At 40.5% G+C, this 20,216-nt stretch overlaps 1 protein-coding gene across 31 annotated transcripts in view; it reads right to left on the bottom strand.

Annotated features, from left to right (window-relative positions):
• The window catches only part of KALRN (kalirin RhoGEF kinase), a 695,174-nt gene that overhangs the window by 185,085 nt on the left and 489,873 nt on the right, over positions 1-20,216 (bottom strand). The window lies entirely within an intron of this gene.

A 20,216-nucleotide genomic window follows, 5' to 3' on the forward strand; every position in this document is an offset into this window, starting at 1 on the left:
TCTATTAGTCCCCAAAAGGCATAGAAAGCCTAAATGCAGGAGAGCAGTTTGCACTGCATTTTAATATCCCGGAAACAGGGTGGTAAGCAGATTTTTTCCTAAAACCCTCTAAAACCATTTTAGGATCCTCATCATCCGCAGGCTGCAGATCACTTCCCTAGGCTGCCTCTTTTTCTAGGAGCAACACGCCCAGCCTTCAGGGCCTGGACACTCTCAGATGGATTCTTCCAGCCCTCAGGGCACTAGGTGACAGCATGGCACAGATGGTAGGGGCATTGGGCAAAGAGACAAGAGTCTGGGCAGCCATCCAGTTCTGCCTGTAAATGGACGGTGATCTTGGCCAAGCTGCTGGATCTTTCTGGGCCTATTTACTCATCTCTAGATGAGAGCACTGGGTACATGAAAAATGTAAGGGGATCCCTGAGCATTAAGTTTGTGTTGCCACTCACAGCTTGTGCTTCACTGAATCATGGGATGGAGATGCTGAGGACTCAGGGTGAACAAGTGGCTGGTGAGCTGCTCCAGCCAATCTCAGCTCCTGGCATTTTCGCCCCCCACCCCCAATTTGCTGGGCTTACATCTCCACATTTATCTTTGACATTTCTCTTTACAGAGCCCTTCTGAAAGAACTGAGGGAAAAGTCTCCCTCCCACTCCAGAGATAACACCTCTTAGTTTCCATTTAAATTTCTCTTGCTAGGGAATTCCTGTTGTGGTGCAGTGGACACGAATTCAACCAGTATCCATGAGGATGCAGGTTCCATCCTTGACCTCAGTCAGTGGGTTAGGGATCTGATGTTGCTGTGAGCTGTAGTGTAGGTTGCAGACACGACTTGGATCCCGTGTTGCTGTGGCTGTGGTGTAGGCTGGTAGCTGTAGCTCCGATTCAACCCCAAGCCTGAGAGCTTCCATATGCCGAGGGTTTGGCCCTAAAAAGCAAAAAAAAAAAAAAAAAAAATTCTCTTGCTAAAACATTTTTTGATGGAAAATTCTCTGCTCTTCTAAGTGTCACCATGCATGCCCCAGAATATCCAGTGTTGCTTTAAGAACTTTTTTCAAATGTCAGCCAGCTTCTTGGCAACATGCATACATGTCATTACTCTGACCACAAGTGACTACCCCTAACAACTTAACTAAGAGTAGCAAATACCACTGCTGTCTCTGTCTCACTCGCTCTTGCTCTCTGCAACCCCCTGACAACACATTCCCCAGATATTCAATGTCATCTTCCTTGGTTCCTTCCTCGAGGACACTCAAAATCATCCCACTGTGTTAAGAGAAGGCACATCTTGAAATGTCAATCCACACAGTTTAAGAAAAATGCACCCTGGTATACCTGTACGTGTCAAAAACCAAAATGTCACTTAACCTAACATTTTTGCCTTTTTGTTCCTGCTGTCTAACCTGAAGACAAATTCACTTCCAACACCTCAATAGGGACTTTGAAATTGCTCACAAACCCCCTGTTCATTCCTCTTTTTCTTTTTTTTGCTTTTTAGGGCCGCACTGCAGCATATCTGCAACCTACACCACAGCTCACGGCAACGCTGGATCCTTAACTCACTGAGCAAGGCCAGGTATCGAACCTGCAACCTCATGGTTCCTAGTCAGATTCTTTTCTGCTGCACCACGACGGGAACTCCTGTTCATTCCTTTTTGATTCCTCATCATACTATCCACTTTAAAATCCTTTACATTCTTTTAAAGCTAGCAAACTTCTCATCAATGATAGACAGACTTGCTCACTACTTTCCGAGAAAATAGAGGTCCTAAAACATGAATGTGTTCACCTTCCTTCTCCTGTTCCTCTCATGCCTGGAGAACTAGTCCAAATCCTTGAGTGTATAATTTACAGCCTTTCAGATCCAGCCCCTCAATCTTTGCAACTCATCTGCTACCAAGACTGACCCTGGGCTCCAAGCCACAACTACACTTGCTGGTTCCCAAATGTACCTGATACTTTCCCATTTCCCTGGCTTTTACTGATGACCTTTTCTCAGTTTGAGCAGGTTCTACCTTCCCTTCCAGGGCACATCCCTCCCATCTTCTGAAAGTCCTTTCCCACCTTCAAGCCCAGCTTAAAGGCAGCCTAATCCACGAACTCCTCCATGAGCAGCTCCACCCAGGCCATCAGCATCAGCAATTAGAAACAATTTCTTCCTTTTCTAGCAGAATGCTATTTGTACCTCTATTATAGCACCACCCCCCCTTTTTTTTGTCTTTTTGCCATTTCTTGGGCCGCTCCCACGGCATATGGAGGTTCCCAGGCTAGGGGTCAAATCGGAGCTGTAGCCACTGGCCTACGCCAGAGCCACAGCAACTCGGGATCCGAGTCGCGTCTGCGACCTACACCACAGTTCACCACGGCAACGCTGGATCCTTAACCCACTGAGCAAGGGCAGGGATCAAACCCGCAACCTCATGGTTCCTAGTCGGATTAGTTAACTACTGCGCCATGATGGGAACTCCTAGCACATCTTTGCCTTGGGTATTTGTCAACATTCCTGCATCTTTCATTGGATCAAAAGTGCCTTAACAGTGGAGGCTATGTTGTTAAAATTTTTTTCTTATACAGAAAGGAATTTCAATAATTGTTGGTTTAAATTTGCTGAAATAAACAGAAAGCACTATACTCCGCTTCATCGCATTTTTGAAACTTCTACACCTCTGCCTCCTTCCTAGGAGCTTTCTTTGGTTTAATTTTAACATTTCACATTTTTTAGTGTTTTGACTAAACACTCTGAAGTCTTTTTGGAAATAGGGAGGGTATAGATTTGAAAAGCCTTTTATTGGCTTATAATTTGGGGCTTTTCATTGAGCTATCATCCATTTTGAGGAAATGCCTGATAATTCTTGAATAATTAACCTGTTTCAAAATATATTTTAAATATTCAGGGGTGAATATTTATCTCTTTATGAGATAGGGAAGGATTTAGGAATTGTGAGTCTCAAGGATACTTTTGTTATACATTAATATTCTTCTGTACGAAATAAGCACCCAGGGTGGAGGAGGGAATTGCTTGGAGAGATGTCCAATGCATTGCCGCGCATCATTTTTCTGATAGTAGGAGACAGTATGGCAAAGATTTCGACGTGCCTCCCAAAGTCCATTCTGCCCTTATTTGTCAGGAATAAAGACTCATTTTTGGAGGGGGAGGGGGTACCTTGGTGCCCAGTAAAAGTCTACATTCTCTGGGTCTCCCTGCGGCTAAAGTAGCCTTATTATCAAGCTTTGGCCAAGGAGACGTAAGCCCTAGTGTTAACTGCAACTAGTCTCCCTGTGAGAGGAGTGACTCTGCTTTTCTTTTGCCCAATCTGCTCCCTGGCACACTTGCCATCTTGGACTACGAGTTACACCAAACTCTACAAACAGTGGAGGAATAATACAGAAGGAGACTGAGTACCTGACGACTCCATGGATCTTCTCCACCAGTCCTAGGCTGCTTATGTTCAGGCATCTGTTATTGTGAGAGAAAAATAAACTTCTCTGCCCTTATAAAGCCAGTCACTGGATGCTTTTACATGTAGCTAAACCTTCTAGTCCTAACTGATAGAGATGATATATCTACTACAAAGGTAAAAAAGGAAAGTTTGGAATTTTTTATCTCCATGTTTTTCTTTTTTAAAAAATAAATTTTATTTAATCAAACCTGATGTTTCAAAATGCTTCACTTTAATCTTTTCACTCCTCCCCCCTATACTTGTGCTCTTACTGTTCTACATGAAAAGTCATTTTTGCATGTTCAAATTCTACATAGCTGCTTTTTTTTTGGCCATACTTGTGGCATGTGAAGTTTCTAGGCCAGGGACTGAATCTGCACCGCAGCAGAGACCCAAGCCTCTGCAGGGACAAAACTGGATCCTTAACCCACTGGGCCACAAGGGAACTCCTATCTCCCTGTTTTTCTATTCTGATCAGGAGAGAAAAGTAAATTGAAAAGCATCTTGGATCAAAGAACCAGCTCTCTTTGACAAAAGAAGACAGATAGCGAGGGAATACCATGGAACTAAGTAGGAAAGCTCAGCTGACAGCACAGCCTGTGCTTGGCTGCTCTGAAACCCAAGTGATCAGAACAGGTTGAAACAGACTGAAGGGGCGAGTTCTCACACAGGTCATGCTGCAGCATTCTTGGAAAAGTCAAGTGTGGCTGGTACAAGCCAGCCTCCCTACAGTCACTGCCTTAAAGAAAAGATGAAAAGCTGCAAATCAGCATAAGAAGTCAATTCAGGACCACCAAGAGTGACAGATGATGACTGAGATTTTCTGTAAAAAAAAACACATTCTTCTCAAATTTGCTTCATTTTACATATTTTAATATTCACAAGTTTAAAATTTATAAGGGTATGTACAAGTTTATAGTATTAAAAGGCCTTCTTTGTATGAAATACCCCTCTACCTGCCTAATTAACTATACAATCATGTACTGATTTTCTAAAACTTTACATTCCTAGGGAGACCTTTTTTTTTTTTTTTTTGATGCTTTTCCACTTTTTTTGATTTGCTTTTCCAAACAGTCTCCTGGCAGGAGCTATAAAAATTGCAGGAAGAGTCACAGTGATGGGATAATTAGCCTCTACAGGACTAGTCTTGAATTTCTAAACCTATTTAAATAGTGATGAATATGAATCAACTCAACTTTAACCCAAAAAAGGCAGTCAGTACTTCCACTATTCTTTTGCTTTATTAGCCTTCCTTCATCCTGAATGAAATCTCTTCTATCCCTGTTTCTAGACCCCAAACTTCTAGAAGATTCCTGTCCTCTGGATGTTCACGTATCAGCGGTAAAGTCTTGAATCCAACATCACTAGCATGTGCTTTCATATCTTTGTTTTTATCAGCAAATTCTGGTTATTTGGTCTCGTTCTCTGATAAACAGTAGTCCTGCAGCCTATGAACCCCAACAACCATGAATGCAGCCCTGGAAACTGCCCCTCCAGTGGATGTCTCGGTCCTTGGAGACTCTCCCGCTTGGGAAGTGTAAGTCTCAACCCCGTCATAGCCTGATTTCATTTGACCTGCCCCAGGGTTCACTCCTACGACTTCCAACAATGGGGGACTTTTCACCATTTATTTATTTTGGCTCTGTTGCTCCTGCTTCTGAACTTTAGCTCAGGCCATAACAGAGGCATGAAACACCTTTTCCCTCATTTGCCCTGAATGAGTTCATCCTTTCTGGACTGTCCACAGTAACTGGAGGATACCCTTCCCACTGCTGTGTGGTTGTGAGTGCCATTTCAGAGATGATATGACTTACAGAAAGCTAGGCTTTGAATGGACCTTAGAGATTACAGGTTTACATGTTCACTTATCACTTAATACTTTGCTGCTTCCCAAAAAGCATCTGGAGAAGCTTTTGTAAAATGTCTACATTAAATACAAAGAGACTACTGAAAGCTATAGGGAGAGGGGGAATTCATAACTCTCTTATTTACACATTGAGGAAACAGAGGCTCAGAGACATGATTTGCAAAGATAACAAAGTTGGGACAAGAAGCCCTTCCTTCATTGGTGACTTTGGCTCTAGGCTGATGATTTTCCTTTCTACTTCAAGTTTCATCATTATCTTTTCTTTTCTGTTTTTGGTTGTACCCATGGCATGGAGAAGTTCCCGGGCCACAATAGTGACCAGAGCCACAGCAGTGACAATGCCAGGCCACCAGGGAACACCTCCATCATTATCTTGAGTGACTTCCTCTCCCTATGAGCAGTGCCTCCAAGCATCCTGGCCTTGGTCCTCTAACCTCATCTCCATTGAGCTCCTCCTTCATGTCACTCAGCAGTGCCATCCCAAGGTCACACAGTGGATCTCAACAGTCACCACTTTGACTGCTCTAACTCCCACAGCACTAGGTATCTTCCTTTCTTTAGGGGCATTCTACAAACTTTGGTATGTTGTATTTTTATTTTCATTCAATTCAACTAATTTCGCTTTTGGTTTCCACTTTGACCTGTGGGTTATTTAGAAATGTGTTGTTTAGTTCTCAAATACCTGGAAAATTTCCAGAGCTCTTTCTGTTGTTTATTTCTAATTTAATTCCATTGTGGACGAAGCCCATACTTGTATGACTTGAATCCTTAAATATACTGAGACTTACTTTATGGCCCACAATAGGCACTTTATTCTGTTATTATCAGGTAGAGTTTTCTATAGATGGCCAGTCATTAGGTTAAGCTGGTTGATTGTTTTTCAAGTCTTCTACATCCTTACTGATTTTCTATTTATCCTATCAATTACTGAAAGAGGGATATTAAAATTTCCAATTGTATTTGTTGATTTATCTATTTTTCCTTTCAGTTTTATCAGTTTTTGCTTCATGTATTTTGGAGTCCTGTTATCATATACATCAAAGTTTAGGATTATTAGGTCTTCTTGATTATCATTATGAAATATCCATCTTTACTCTTACTAATATTCTTTGCTCTGAAATCTACTTTGGATGATATTAATATAGCTGTTCTATATATATATATATACCTATTTTTTTGGAATAGTGTTGGGACGGGAATTTAAAAAACTATTTGTATATTCCTATTTAAAGTGCATTTCTTGTAGGCAGCATATAGTTGTTTGTTTTTTTAATCCAATCTTACAGCCTGTCTCTGAATTGAGACGATTCAACCATTTAGATGTACTGTAATTATAAATATGACTTGAGTCTATATTCCTGCTAGTTTTCTATTTTTCTCTTCTACTCCTTTTCTCCCTCCTTTTCTGTCTTCTGTTGGATTGTCTGAGAATGTTTTATGATTCCATTTTATCTCCTCTGTTGGCTTATGTTATACACTGAATTGTGTCCCTCCCAAATTCTTATAGATGCCTCAACCGCCAGAATGACTGTATTTGAAAATAAAGCTTTGGTGGAGGCAATTAGGGTTAAATGAGGTCATAAGGATGGGGCCCTAAGCCAGTAGCATTAGTGTCCTTAGCGGGAGTAGGAGGGACACCAGAGCTGTCTCCATGTGAGCAGAGAGGAAAGGCCTTTGAGGACACAGGGAGAAGGCAGCATCTGCAAGCTAAGAAGAGTCCTCACGAGAAAATGACTTTGCTAGCACCTTGATCATGGACACTGACCCCAGGACTGTAAGAAAATCTGTGTTGTTTATGCTGCCCAGACTGTAGTATTTCACCACAACAGCCCAAGCAGACTAAGTTTATCAGCTATAATTCTGTTATTTTAGTAGTTGTGTTAGGACTCTGGTGTACATTTTTAACTTATCACAGCCTACTTTCAAGTATTACTATACCACTTCTTGACTGTATAAGAACCTTATAACTGTCATCTCATTTTCTCCTTCCCAGCCTTTACGTTATTATTGACACATAGCATACATATGCATATGTTACAAGTCACACTGTCCATTGCTACTGCTTTTGTTTAAACATTCAATTATTTCCTTTTTTTAAAAAAAATCTGGATTCATTTTAATTACTAATTCATTAGATATATTAGCTGTATTCCAAATCATTGTAAATGATAGTTTTCCAAATGTTTTATCACTGCACAAGGGAGGTCTCCATTTTTCCAGCCTCCAATAACCTTCTCCTCCAACTTCAGTCCACTGCTAAAATCAGGACCACATCATATCTTTTTCTGTTGTTCTTTTCTTTCTTCAATTTTTTTTGTCTGGCAAGACCCCAATTCTAGGTAGCAATTTCTATATTAGCTTTGCTGGAGTAATAAACATATCATACACAGTAAGAATTTAAAGAACAAGAGAACTTAAATTGTTACATTTTGCCTGACAATAAAATTTTCATATCAGCTTTCTATTGGTTAATATTTGTTTGGTGTATGTTTTTTCATCCCTTTATTTTTCTGTATAATTGCTTTAGACTTGCGTCTCTCTTACACAGCGTCTACCCGAATTTTGGTTACTGGGTCCAATTGCAAGTTATTTGGGTTTTTTGTTTGTTTCTTTCTTTTTATGGACACACCTATGGCATATGGAAGTTCCCAGGCTAGGGGTCAAATTGGAGCTGCAGCTGGGGCCTACGCCACAGCCATGGCAACCAGATCTGAGCCACATCTGCAACCTACGCTGCAGCTGCAGCAATGCTGGATCTTTAACCCACTGAGAAAGGCCAAGAATCAAACTCATATCCTCAAAGAGACAACTTTAGGTCCTTAACCTGATGAGCCACAATGGGAACTCCAAAGTATTTGTATTTTAATTAAATCCATTTGCATTAATAATGATTAACAATATACTTGGCTTCTTTCTGACATTTTTGTTTGTATTTTCAATTTGTATGAATTCTCTTTGCTTCTTTTTCTTTTCTTTCTCAAATTAATTAAGATTGCTTTATTTTCCTTACTATCCTCTACCAGTACTGTAATTAGATGTTCTATTTCTAGTCTTCTGGTCTACTCTCCTGATATTCTTACATTATCCTTACAAATGTAATTTTATAACAAAGTCTAAGTTAATTCCTACTTATATCCTTTTCTTAATTCAGACAAGGATCTGAGCTTGCTTTACCCTCCCTCAGAATACTCCATTTTGTTTTAAATGGTTATTATTCTTTTTATTTTTATTTGTGCTCAACATTAAATTATATTTACCACAGTTATTTTAGTGTTTCTTTTACTTACAATATCTTTTTACATCTAATTCTTCCTTCCTAGGTTCACTTTTCTTTTTCCAAAACAGTAAGGATTTATGAGTAGTAAAATTTCTAAATTCTTGTAGGTTGAAAGTAAGTTTATCTCACCCTTTCTCTTAAATTATAATTTTTCTAGGCATAGAATTCTAGGTTGCAAAGATCGTCCATTAGAACACTGATGCTCTTACCCCATTCCTTCCATTTCCCTCCATTCTCTGTGTTAGTGGGTGAGAAGACTTACCAAGGTGTCTGTCATTCCTTTTTAGGTAACAATTTCTTTTTCTTTCTTGACCTTAAGATTTTTTCTTTTTCCTAATGTTCTTTAGTTTTACTACAATGTTTCTATATTTTCTAATTTATGGAAAATTCTATTATGTCTTTCTGCCTTTTTGCCATTCCCCAACTTCAGGATTCATCCATCCTTCCTTCCTTCTTCTTCTTTTTTTTTTTTTGCTGGCATTCAGAAATTCCCAGGCCAGGGATCGGACCTGCATCACAGCTGTGACAACACCAGATCTTTAACAAGTGAGCCACTTGGGAACTCCCTATTCCAGGATTCTTATTAAAATTATTTTTCACCCCCTCTCTTTTATCCCTCTGGTTGTGCTCTAAGGGATTTATTCACTTCTATATTTTCTAAATAAGTAACACTCTCTTCATCAGTGTGCATTCTTGTTTTATAGGCACTTGTTTCTGCCTCATTTATAGTACTCCTCGCTTAATTCTTTGAAGATTTTAAACATCCTTGTTTAAAGGCTCTTTCATACTGTTCTTTTTATGTAAATCTTGTACATTAGCCATGCATTTTCCATTTCTGGTGCTTTTAATTTCCTTGTACAAATCCACATTTCCCTGTGATATCATTTTCTTCCACCTAAGGGACTCCCTTTAACATTTCTTGTAGTATGGATCTACTGGCAAAGAATTTTTTTCAGCTTTTTTTATGTCAGAAAAAGAAATCTTTATTTTTGCCTTCATTTTTGAGAGACATTTTCACTGGGTATAGAATTCTAGCTTGAGAGTTTTCTTTTTACTTTCATTATTCCACTCTGAGGCACCACTGTCTTTTTGCTTCCCTTGTTTTCAAGGAGAAATATGCTGTCATTCTTATCTTTGTTCCTCTGTACATAGCATGTATATTTTTCTCTGACTGCTTTTAGGATTTTCTGTTTTATCACTGGTTTTGAGCAATTTAATTATGATATGTCTTGGTGTAGTTTTCTTCTTAGTTCTTGTGCTTGGGATTTATTTGGATATTTGGATGTATGGGTTTATAGACTTTATCAAGTTTGGAAGTTTTTTCAGCCATTATTAAATATTTTTATATCCCCCTTTCCCCTTTAGGAACTCCAAGTACATGAATATTAGGATGCTTGAAGTTCTTCCACAGCTCATTGATGCTTTGTTATTTAAAAATTTATCACTTTTCTCTGTGTGTTTAATTTTGCATAGCTTCTATTACTATGCTTGCAAGTACATTTATGTTTTCTTCTGCTATGTCTCATCCGCTATCAATTCTCTCCAGATACTTTTTACATCAGACATTGCAGTTTTCACAATTTTTTTGTTACATCTTCCATGTCTTTACTTAACTTTTTGAACATATGGAACACTTATTAATAACTTGTAATGTCCACGTCTGTTAATTCTAACATTTGCGTCAACTCTGGGTAAGTTTCAATAGATTTTTTCCCCCCTCGTTATTATCAGGATCATATTTTCCTGCTTCTTTGCATGCCCAGTAATTTTTTAATTGGACCAGACATTATGAATTTTACATTATTAGGTGCTCAATATTTACATATTCCTATAACTGCTCTTGAGTTTTGTCCTGGTATGCAGTCAAGTTACTATGAGATAGTCTGATCCTTTTAAGACTTGTTAGGCAGAACCAGGGCCTAGCTTTTCTAGGGCTTATTATTCCCCACTACTAAGGTAAGATCCTTCTTAGTACCCAACCTGATGTCCTGGGAATTTGAGCTTTCCTAGCCTGGCTGATGGGAACAGGCATTATTATTGTAGGCTCTCTGGGGACACTGAGTACTCTTCCCTCTAATTATTTCAGGTAACTCTTCCCCATCCCAGGGCAGTTTCCTCTTATGCATGTGATGATCAATACTTTGGTGAATACTTGAGGGAGACCCTCTGAAGATCACCAGAATTCTCTTTTTGTGCAGCTTTCTTCTCTCCGCTATTTTATCCAGTGAAGTCTCACTGCCTTGGACTCATTAGACTTTCAGCTTCATCTTTTTTTTTTTTTTTTTTTTGTCTTTTGTCTTTTTTTTTTTTTTTTTTTTTTTTTTTGTTGCTATTTCTTGGGCCGCTCCCGCGGCATATGGAGATTCCCAGGCTAGGGGTCCAATCGGAGCTGTAGCCACCGGCCTACGCCAGAGCCACAGCAACGCGGGATCTGAGCCGCGTCTGCAACCTACACCACAGCTCACGGCAACGCCGGATCGTTAACCCACTGAGCAAGGGCAGGGACCGAACCTGCAACCTCATGGTTCCTAGTCGGATTCGTTAACCGCTGTGCCACCACGGGAACTCCAGCTTCATCTTCTTAACTCAGAGAGATTACTGGGTTACCTCTGCCTGCACTGAGGCCTGGAAACTCAGGGCAGTAAACTATTCACAGGGCTCACTTTGTTTCTTGTCTCCTGGGGATCACAGTGTTCTTTGCTATCTGAGGTCCCTTGTCTTGAAAATTGTTTCTTATATTTTGTCTGGTCTTTGGTTTTTTCCAAGCAGGGGGGTATATCTGGTCCTTGCTTTTGTATCTTGGTCAGAAGCAGAAGTCTCACATCTTCCTTCCTGGCCACAACTTATTCTCTTTCTAATTTGCTTACCTAATTACTCTTACTATGACCTTTCTTAGATCTCATTGGGATCTCTACTTCATGGTGCCCTCCACTGTCCCCCAATCTGTCCATACCCTCCCTTCATCACTTTCCTTCCTATACAGCTTGTATTCCATGATCCATTATTTAAGTAATGCTCTTTCCAATGTCTTCAATTCCCTTGGTCTCCTCTGCTCATTTCACCCAGTTGATTACATGGTACAGGTTCAACTTTGTTAATAAATGGATAAATAAATGAGAAAATGAAGCATATATGTTAATTTTTGACAAACTTTCTGCCTACATTTCAAAGATAAACATTAAAAAATTACTATCCCCATTTTTGAGTACTATATTGCTTTTATCAATACAGATAATAATTATGTATAAAATTAGGTTATATACAAATGTAATTTTCCCAATTCTACATTACTTAGGGTGCATACTTATTGGTTTTTCCCAGTAAATACCAAATTAGACTTTGAGATTACAACTAAGCTAGTAATAGAAAAACAGAATATTTAAGTGTGAAAGAGATAACTTCCTATTAATTTCCAATTTTACAGATGAGAAAACAGGTTTGAGAAGAAAGATGATTTGCCTAGAATGTTTTTCAAAGCTCATTCAGCTAGTCAGTAGGAAAATTAGGAGCGAAACCAACTTTCTTTTATTTTATTTTTATTTTATTTTTTTGTCTTTTTGCCTTTTCTAGGGCTGCTCCTGTGGCATATGGAGGTTCCCAGGCTAGGGGTCAAATCGGAGCTGTAGCCGCCGGCCTACACCAGAGACACAGCAACGCGGGATCCGAGTCGCGTCTGCGACCTACACCACAGCTCACAGCAATGCTGGATCCTTAACCCACCGAGCAAGGCCAGGGATTGAACCTGCAACCTCATGGTTCCTAGTCGGATTCGCTAACAACTGAGCCATGACGGGAACTCCAAGTGTCATATTTTCTGGCCATGTCTGCTTATATCCATACTCTATATTTGCTGATAATTTGAATGTGATTTGCAGCAGAGCTTGACCTGGATTCCCAGAGAAACCATTAGCTGCTTAATGATGGAGGAACCATCTGATTTCTAGAACAAGGTCATGCAATCTTATAGCACTACCTATAAGAGCAATGTGGCACATGGGTCACGTTCTTACATTTAGGGAAAACGTCCTTTCAAACGTTAATCAGTGTCTCTGCCATAGGGGATTCAGTAAGTTCTCATCCCTACTGTGTAACACATAGTGTGTACAGTCTGATGTCAGATACCAACAGAGAACTCTACAGGTTAGCATAAAAATGATGTAACACATTAGGTCTAGGATAGGACTCATGTCCCTAAGATAGGACTCATGTCCCTCACTGTCCCTCTAGACTCGTCAGGACACTATACCGTCACAAATTGGTTCCTTAAGTCTGGAAAAAGTTTCACAAAGAACAAGAAGTCTTCTAATCTTTATACTCTGACTAGACACGGACATTAGCATTGACCTAATACATATAGGGCCTAATCGTCAGGGTCAGGGCCTTGTGAAAATTAGGCAGTGGGAGTAACAGCAAGCAAACAATGAGTCAAACATGAATAACATATGTTTGAAATTCACTCACACATACACATACACACAATCTGTTAAGTAGACCCAAAATCTGAAAATCTGAGTCACAGCCAAAATTTGCAAATATGACTTGGTGTTAGTGCTATGATAGTCACCAAGTATTTTTAGCTCTTTGTCTTCTGGACACATGACTTGATTGCTTTGCTAGCCCCTGCTGGTTTTGTAGGGCCATATGGCTAGTTCTGGCCATTGAAGAGGCATTTCCAGGCTGGATTATTTGAATGGGTTAAGATCCTTTAGAATTCTCTTTCTGTCTGGGATGGTAATTGGCAACTTTAGAAGCTGCTCCATCAGCCAAGGTCCCTGATTGCCTATTATGAATAGAGCCTCATGCCAACCCATGATGAATATATGGCATTAGCGAGAAATAAATCTTTGTTGTTTTACTTTTTTTTTTTGGCCACATCCATGGCATGTGGAAGTTCCCGGGCCAGGGAATGAATCTGAGCCACAACAGTGACAATGACAAATCCCTAACTGCCAGGCCACCTGAGAACTCCATAAATCTTTATTGTTTTAAGCCACCCGTATTTATTTATTTATTTATTTTCCTTTTTTGGCTGCTTCTTGGCATAGGGGGCAGATCCAAGCCCCAGTTGTGATCTATACCATAGCTGCGGCAACACTGGATCCTTTAGCCCGCTGTGCCAGGCCAGGGTTTGAACCTGCATCTCATTGCTCCAGAGACACTGCTGATTCCATTGTGCCACAGCAGGAACCCCCACCAGTATTTTTAGAGTTGTTATCACAGCATAACCTAGATTGTCCTGACAGACACATCTACTCTCATCCTCTTCTCTGGATGGAGAAGATAATGTCTTAGGGACAGAACACTGAGAGAGTGGTAGGAAAGCTAAAGTTAAGAAAGGGAGAGAGATGTAATGGGGCCATTCTAAGACAAATATAGCCATATACAAATCAAATGTAATTTAGGGAGACTTACTATATTTTATTATTACTGTTGTTACCACTACTACCATGATTATTTTTATCCGTTTTTTAAACAACCTGAGAATATGGTCATTATATGCTATGACTGATCCTTGGTGCTCAATAGAGAAACAGAGTGGGGAGAGATAATTCTAGCTTCGGGATCTCTTAGGTTAACTCTTCATCACACCTAGTATGAATTTTGTTCTTTGAGAATTTGTATTTTGATCTCCAAATTGGACTATACAATTCTTGTAATTAAGGACCATATTTTATTTTCCTCATGTGTACTTTGGGAAGAGTCCTAAAGCTCAGTAAAATCAAGCTGAAGGCCAGCTTTACTTGCTATCAGGGACTTGGCATCAGCCCATTATTGACCATCTCTTGGGCTGACTCACAACAGATGCATCGATTCTCACATTTTCATTTCCTGGAGCTTCAGGAATGCTTAATGAGAATCAGGAGCATGAGGTTGGGGAAAAGCAGTGAGGAGAAGCACATATTAAATAAACACTGTCTTTGGAACATAGTCCTTCTCATTGGCAATGAACTCAGTCAAGCAAACCAAATGAGAGATGTTTTTCAAATACGACTTCTCATAGCAATTGTTTCACTTTTTTGGGACATGTGCTCTGGAGGATTTAGTTCCTTTTTATTGCTCCTGGCCCTTGGTGCTTTTCCCTTTTCAATCTTCCCATTTGCCATCCTTAATTAGAAATGATCCTCAGAGCCCCGAAAGTCAAGTGATAAATTTAAAAACTATGGATGGGTAATACAATAAAAACTGTGTTGAGAGAAGTTGGCATTTATCAGAATCCTTTGAATTGTCAGTGACCAAACCACATGTTAGTCTCCCACAACCTGGCTGTGCACCTGGGCTTCAGCTTGCTTTTATTTATTTATTTATTTATTTATTTATTTATTTTTTTATAATGGCCTTGGAGCTTCTTTGCTAAGTTTTAAATTGCTTTCCTTGTGTATCAGTTCTGGCCCTCAATCTCAGATTTTAACTTTGCCTCTCAGATCACACACAAACCTGTCTTCCACTCTTGCAATATCTGGAACTCAAGCAGCATGCTCCTTCCTTGTTTGTGCCAAATAGAACATTATTCTGCAGAACTCCTTCCTACTCCCCAGTGCAATGGAGGTATTCGCCTACCAGTCTGGTTGCATTAAAGATGGAAAATATTTCTGTCTGTATTTCTGTACACTAAAAAATTTCACTTGTTCTATACTATGCAATTGCACTTGCACTACCTACTATGCGCCTGGCACTAGTACAGGCAGTGGGGAAACAGCATTGAAAAAAGCAGACAAGAATCCCTGCCCTCATGGAACTCACTCCGTAGCTGGATGACAAATCCAGTTATTAGTATGACTTGACATGGATCCTCTAAAACTGTTCCGGTTCTTTACCCAGCTAATGATCTGCATCTACATATAAATTCTAATGTTTTTGCATCCTATAGTTTTAATTTGATATTCAATTTTTATCAGGATAGGCCAAAAGATAGCTGATTCATACCACGTATGGTAAGAAACCTTCTGCTGAGCACATGTTACTCCAGGAACATAGGAAATAAACAGATGCCACATTTGATTTCTCACAGTCACATGGAGGATGTGATTTTGTTTGACCTGGCATCAACTGACCCCTAGACTAAAACTTGAGCTGCAATGAAGTTATCCCATGCAGCCCTTTTCTAGAAGGGCTAACCAATGCCATTTGACACTAATTTTTCTATATAGACAACTCTCTGGTCTATTTTTCTTTTCTTTCTTTTTTTTTTTTTTTGTCTTTTGTCTTTCTAGAGCCGCACCTGTGGCATATGGAGGTTCCCAGGCTAGGGGTTGAATCAGAGCTGTAGCTGCCGACCTGTGCCACAGCCACAGCAACGCCAGATCCGAGCCACATCTGAAACTTCCACCACAGTTCACAGCAACGCCGATCCTTCACCCAGTGAGTGAGGCCAAGGATCGAATCTGCAACCTCTAGTCAGATTTGTTTCTGCTGCACCATGACGGGAATTCCAAGACAGCTTATTTTCCTATATAGACATCTTTCTAGAGATAATGGCTGTGCATTAGATGGGACACTATTACACAATGAATAGAAAGGTGTATGTGTGTGTACATGTGTGTATGCTTACGAATGTACATGCGTATACTGTGCACACGTGTATATTTATGTATGTACATGAGTGTAAGTGCTCTGGCACCCTGAGCTCCTCTTCCATTTGGCTTCAACCTTAAAAGCTTGTCTCTTGAGGGCAAATTGATGCAGCTGGGAAGAGAAAGCAAGCCTCTCCTTAACTTTCCAGTCTGAGGCTTAAGTTTAATGAGTCCGAAGCAGGGTTTGGGGAGAGGAAATGGGGACAGTACATTTACTTCACAATTGTGACTGAATCATCTCCCTGCTATCTGGAACTCGGATTTAGGTTGAATATATCTGTTACTTGGGTCCAAGGTACAGATTCTATATGAGTCAATATCACAAGATTCTAGCATGAATTCCTGTACCTCTTCACTGGGTCACCCATGGCCCAATGCTGTTTTTTTTTATTTGTTTGTTTTTTGGGGGTTTTGCTTTTTCGGGCTGCACCTGCGGCATATGGAAGTTCCCAGACTAGGGGTCGAATTGGAGCTATAGCTGCTGGCCTACACCACAGCCACAGCAATGCCAGATCCAAGCTGCCTCTGTGACCTACACCACAGCTAAGGGCAATGCTGGATCCTTGGCCCACTGAGTGAGGTTAGGGATCAAACCCATATCCTCATGGATACAGTTGGATTTGTTTCTGCTGAGCTACAACAGGAACGTGTGCTGTTTTTTGATCAAGACAACTGGGACTCTTTCTCATTTTGTACTGGTGACTGGAGTTTGTCCCCCAAAACAGGCATGACTGGAAACTATTCTTCCTATTGCTGAAGCTTTATCAAGCTGGACTTGAGGGACCTTGCATTCTGCTGGGAATCCGAGGAGGTAACCAAAGGGAAGTCATATTTTAAGCCCACGAAGGACAACACAAATATTATACCACACGTCTCAGAATCTGCAATGCCCCATTGAGCTTACAGAGATTTAGGAATAATGTATTTCATTAACTCTAGGTTCCTAGGCTCATGTTATACTTGGATTATACCTGGATTTATTTTCAAGAATCTTACCATGTGAACTTTGAAGGATGTCTGGTCACACACCGCAGGCGAATACTCATCAGACTGAATGGAATCCAGGTTCCTCTCCCTAGACTAATACCGTATCAGAAATGCTGGTGGAGGCTGAGGGGGAGTAGTCTGTGGTCCCACCTGACACTTGACTTCTGGGGCACATTTCTGGGCACCCTCTTGGTTCCAAAGCAGGTATAAAGATGGGAGAGAGGCCATCTTACCTGAGAGCTCTGACCTGTTCCCTAGGTAAGACCACTCCTCCCCAAGTCTTCATGCTCTTCTGGGGAGTAATGAAGAGAGATTTCTAAGACCTGTGTGTGCTCCTAGCAGAACCCTCAACCCTTCCTCTCCTCCGACACTCACAGCCATATTACCATGATCTGTCGTAAGAGCATCTGGACTAATTTCATTATACTCTGTATCTCTGATAGGTCAGTCACCAGAACTCAGATCTGCCCCTCACCTCTTCTCTCATCCCCTGAACTACTTACTTACATCCTTTTGAAGTTAAATTTTGCTCTATAGCATGTGTCATAATCTAGTATTTTGGATATTTTACTTATTTGTCTATATTCCATCAGAATGTAAGCTCCACGAGGGCAGGAATTCTTTCCTGGTTTGTTGGTGTCTAGGATAGTGCTTGGTACATAGTAGGTATTCAATAAATATTTTTAGTGAATAAATGATATGATGGATATCCAGTGTTTACCAAAGGTCACTATTTTTTATTGAAGTAAAGTTGATTTACAATATCATGTTAGTTTCAGGTGTCTAGCACAGTGATTCGGTTATATATATATTTATATATATATTCCTCTATGTATATGTGTATATTTATCAGATTCTCTTCCCTCATAGGTTATTACAAATTGAGCATAGTTCTCTGTGCTATACAGTAATTCCTTGTGGGTTATCTATTTTATATATAGCAGTATGTATATGTTAATCCCAACCTCCTAATTTATCCTTCCACTCACCCTAGGGTTACTAATTAGTAACAATATTCATTCTCTTCTTTTTCAGATAAATGACCTTCTCATTAACCTCTGATGATATATTAGCCTTTCGCATTGTCTCTGATACTTAAGGAGACCTTCCAGAACCCAAATCATCACATTACTTCAGACATAATCCTTGATATCCTTCCCCCATGTCAAACATTTGCCAAAGAGACCGATGTGTCCAATGCAAATATTTATGCTAACCTGTCTCAACTTTCTGGATCCTGCCCCCTGACTCGCATATGCTTCTTTCATATGATATTTAATCCAGGAGAAAATAGCCAGATTAATGACTCTTATAGCCAAATTTGAGGTCTGATGGGAAACTGGAATATGGTAATGGTCTAAGCAGTCATCTTTATAACACCATCAGGCTCAGTGGGCTAACCAGCCTCTCACTTTAATTTCTGAATCATTCATTCCTCAGAAGCTAGAAATGCTGGTTTGATGGCCTCTCCTAGAAGGCCAAGCACCTGCCTGACCCTACTACCACCCTGTGCTGAGCCGTCAATCTGGAACACCACCACTTACATCCTGCCACACCAATCAGCCAACTAGACCCTGCAAGGACCTCCCCTTTAATGACCCATTCCATCTCTAAGCTTGCTGTGTGGCCCTGTGGGATGGACAGACAGTTCCTAGATCATTTGTGATGGTCTGGTTTTGAGGCCTATTATGTATGGCTCTCCAACAAGTTCGTTGATTGGTTAGTCCCAGAAACACCAAAAAATAAAGCAATATGTCAGCATTTTCAGTACAAAATGAAAATGAGAATGAGGGAAGAGTCTGGGAAGTACAAAGCCTCCTATTTCCACTGCTAACTTTCAGTGGCCTTGGAGAAACTTATCTGTACAAATCAATTAAAACACTTGTTTCTCTTAGGGCCAGGATGCCTGTATAAATTCTCATGAATCTTTGTGATACAGAATATCACCTGGAGGGCCACTCTCAGAGGGACAGTGCCACACCAGTGAAATCTAATCCCTGCTTCTACATCAACTACGTTTCGGTCCCCACTCCCACTCTGAGATCCTCTCCCCTTTGATCTGTGTCATAGCAACCACCCAGCAGAGCTCAGCACAGCCAAGTCTAAAAACTCCACACTATGCTTGGGTGTAAGGCCCCTTAAAAGGTCACCATTGCCAGGCAACAGAATCCCTGGACATCCCAACAAATAGAGTAACACTCCTTATTCCACCAGCCAAGAAACTCAAAGGCAGACACATAGAGACCCCCTTTCTCATCAACGCTATTTCTCCCTGCGGCTACCGCTGTCCATGTTCAGACTTGCCACTGTAGGCCTGGCTACAGTATCACGCCACTAGCACCCTTGGTGGTCCTTGGTAAGGCTGGAGACAGCAGCTGTGCTGTGAAAATTCCCTCTCAGGCCAGGACAGGCTTGTAAATCTGGCAGAAATAGGGTTCTTAGGACTGATCTGACCTGCATGTCTGCCTTGAACCCGTCTTGGGATTCTGCTATTCACAAAGCCCAACCTTAAGCAGAATTGGGTCAGACCCTGAGCAGTGACTTTAGGGAGCAGAGACAGTGACAGCTGCTACACAATCAGGTGACCGAACACAAACAGGAGAAAGGTGTGTGAGTGGTGTTCCTCAAGCCACCTGGCCCCCAGAACTACCGTCTTATCCTTGTCTTCTGACTGCACGTTTGTTGGATTATGAATTTGAAATTTATTTGAAGAGCTCCCATCCTCGTGAAATCCTTTTTTTCTGGGCTTCAACACCTTTTCCATACATATATATTTGCATACACATCCACACGCACACACACTGTTTAATTATGGTCTGCATCTCTTCTTATGGCTTCTCTGATCCTGATCCAACTAACTGAGTCCTCTGCATGTCACCAGCTCTTCCCCAACCCAATCTATTTTCTGACATGCTCAATCCTTGTGTTGCAGCGGGCACAAACTACTTGATTTTTATGGAGCAGTCATCTTTATAGCACACTTTGGGGTCTACAGCTCAGCAAAAACCCATTCACACGAGATCTTTTATCACTATAGAATTTCTAATCATCCAAGTTTTATGCTCCTCATAGAT

Source organism: Sus scrofa, chromosome 13, assembly GCF_054392235.1.
Source record: "Sus scrofa isolate SSC_HxYL_T2T_F1_AM1 chromosome 13, Sscrofa_HxYL_maternal_Yorkshire_Landrace_v2.0, whole genome shotgun sequence".
NCBI lineage: Eukaryota > Metazoa > Chordata > Mammalia > Artiodactyla > Suidae > Sus > Sus scrofa.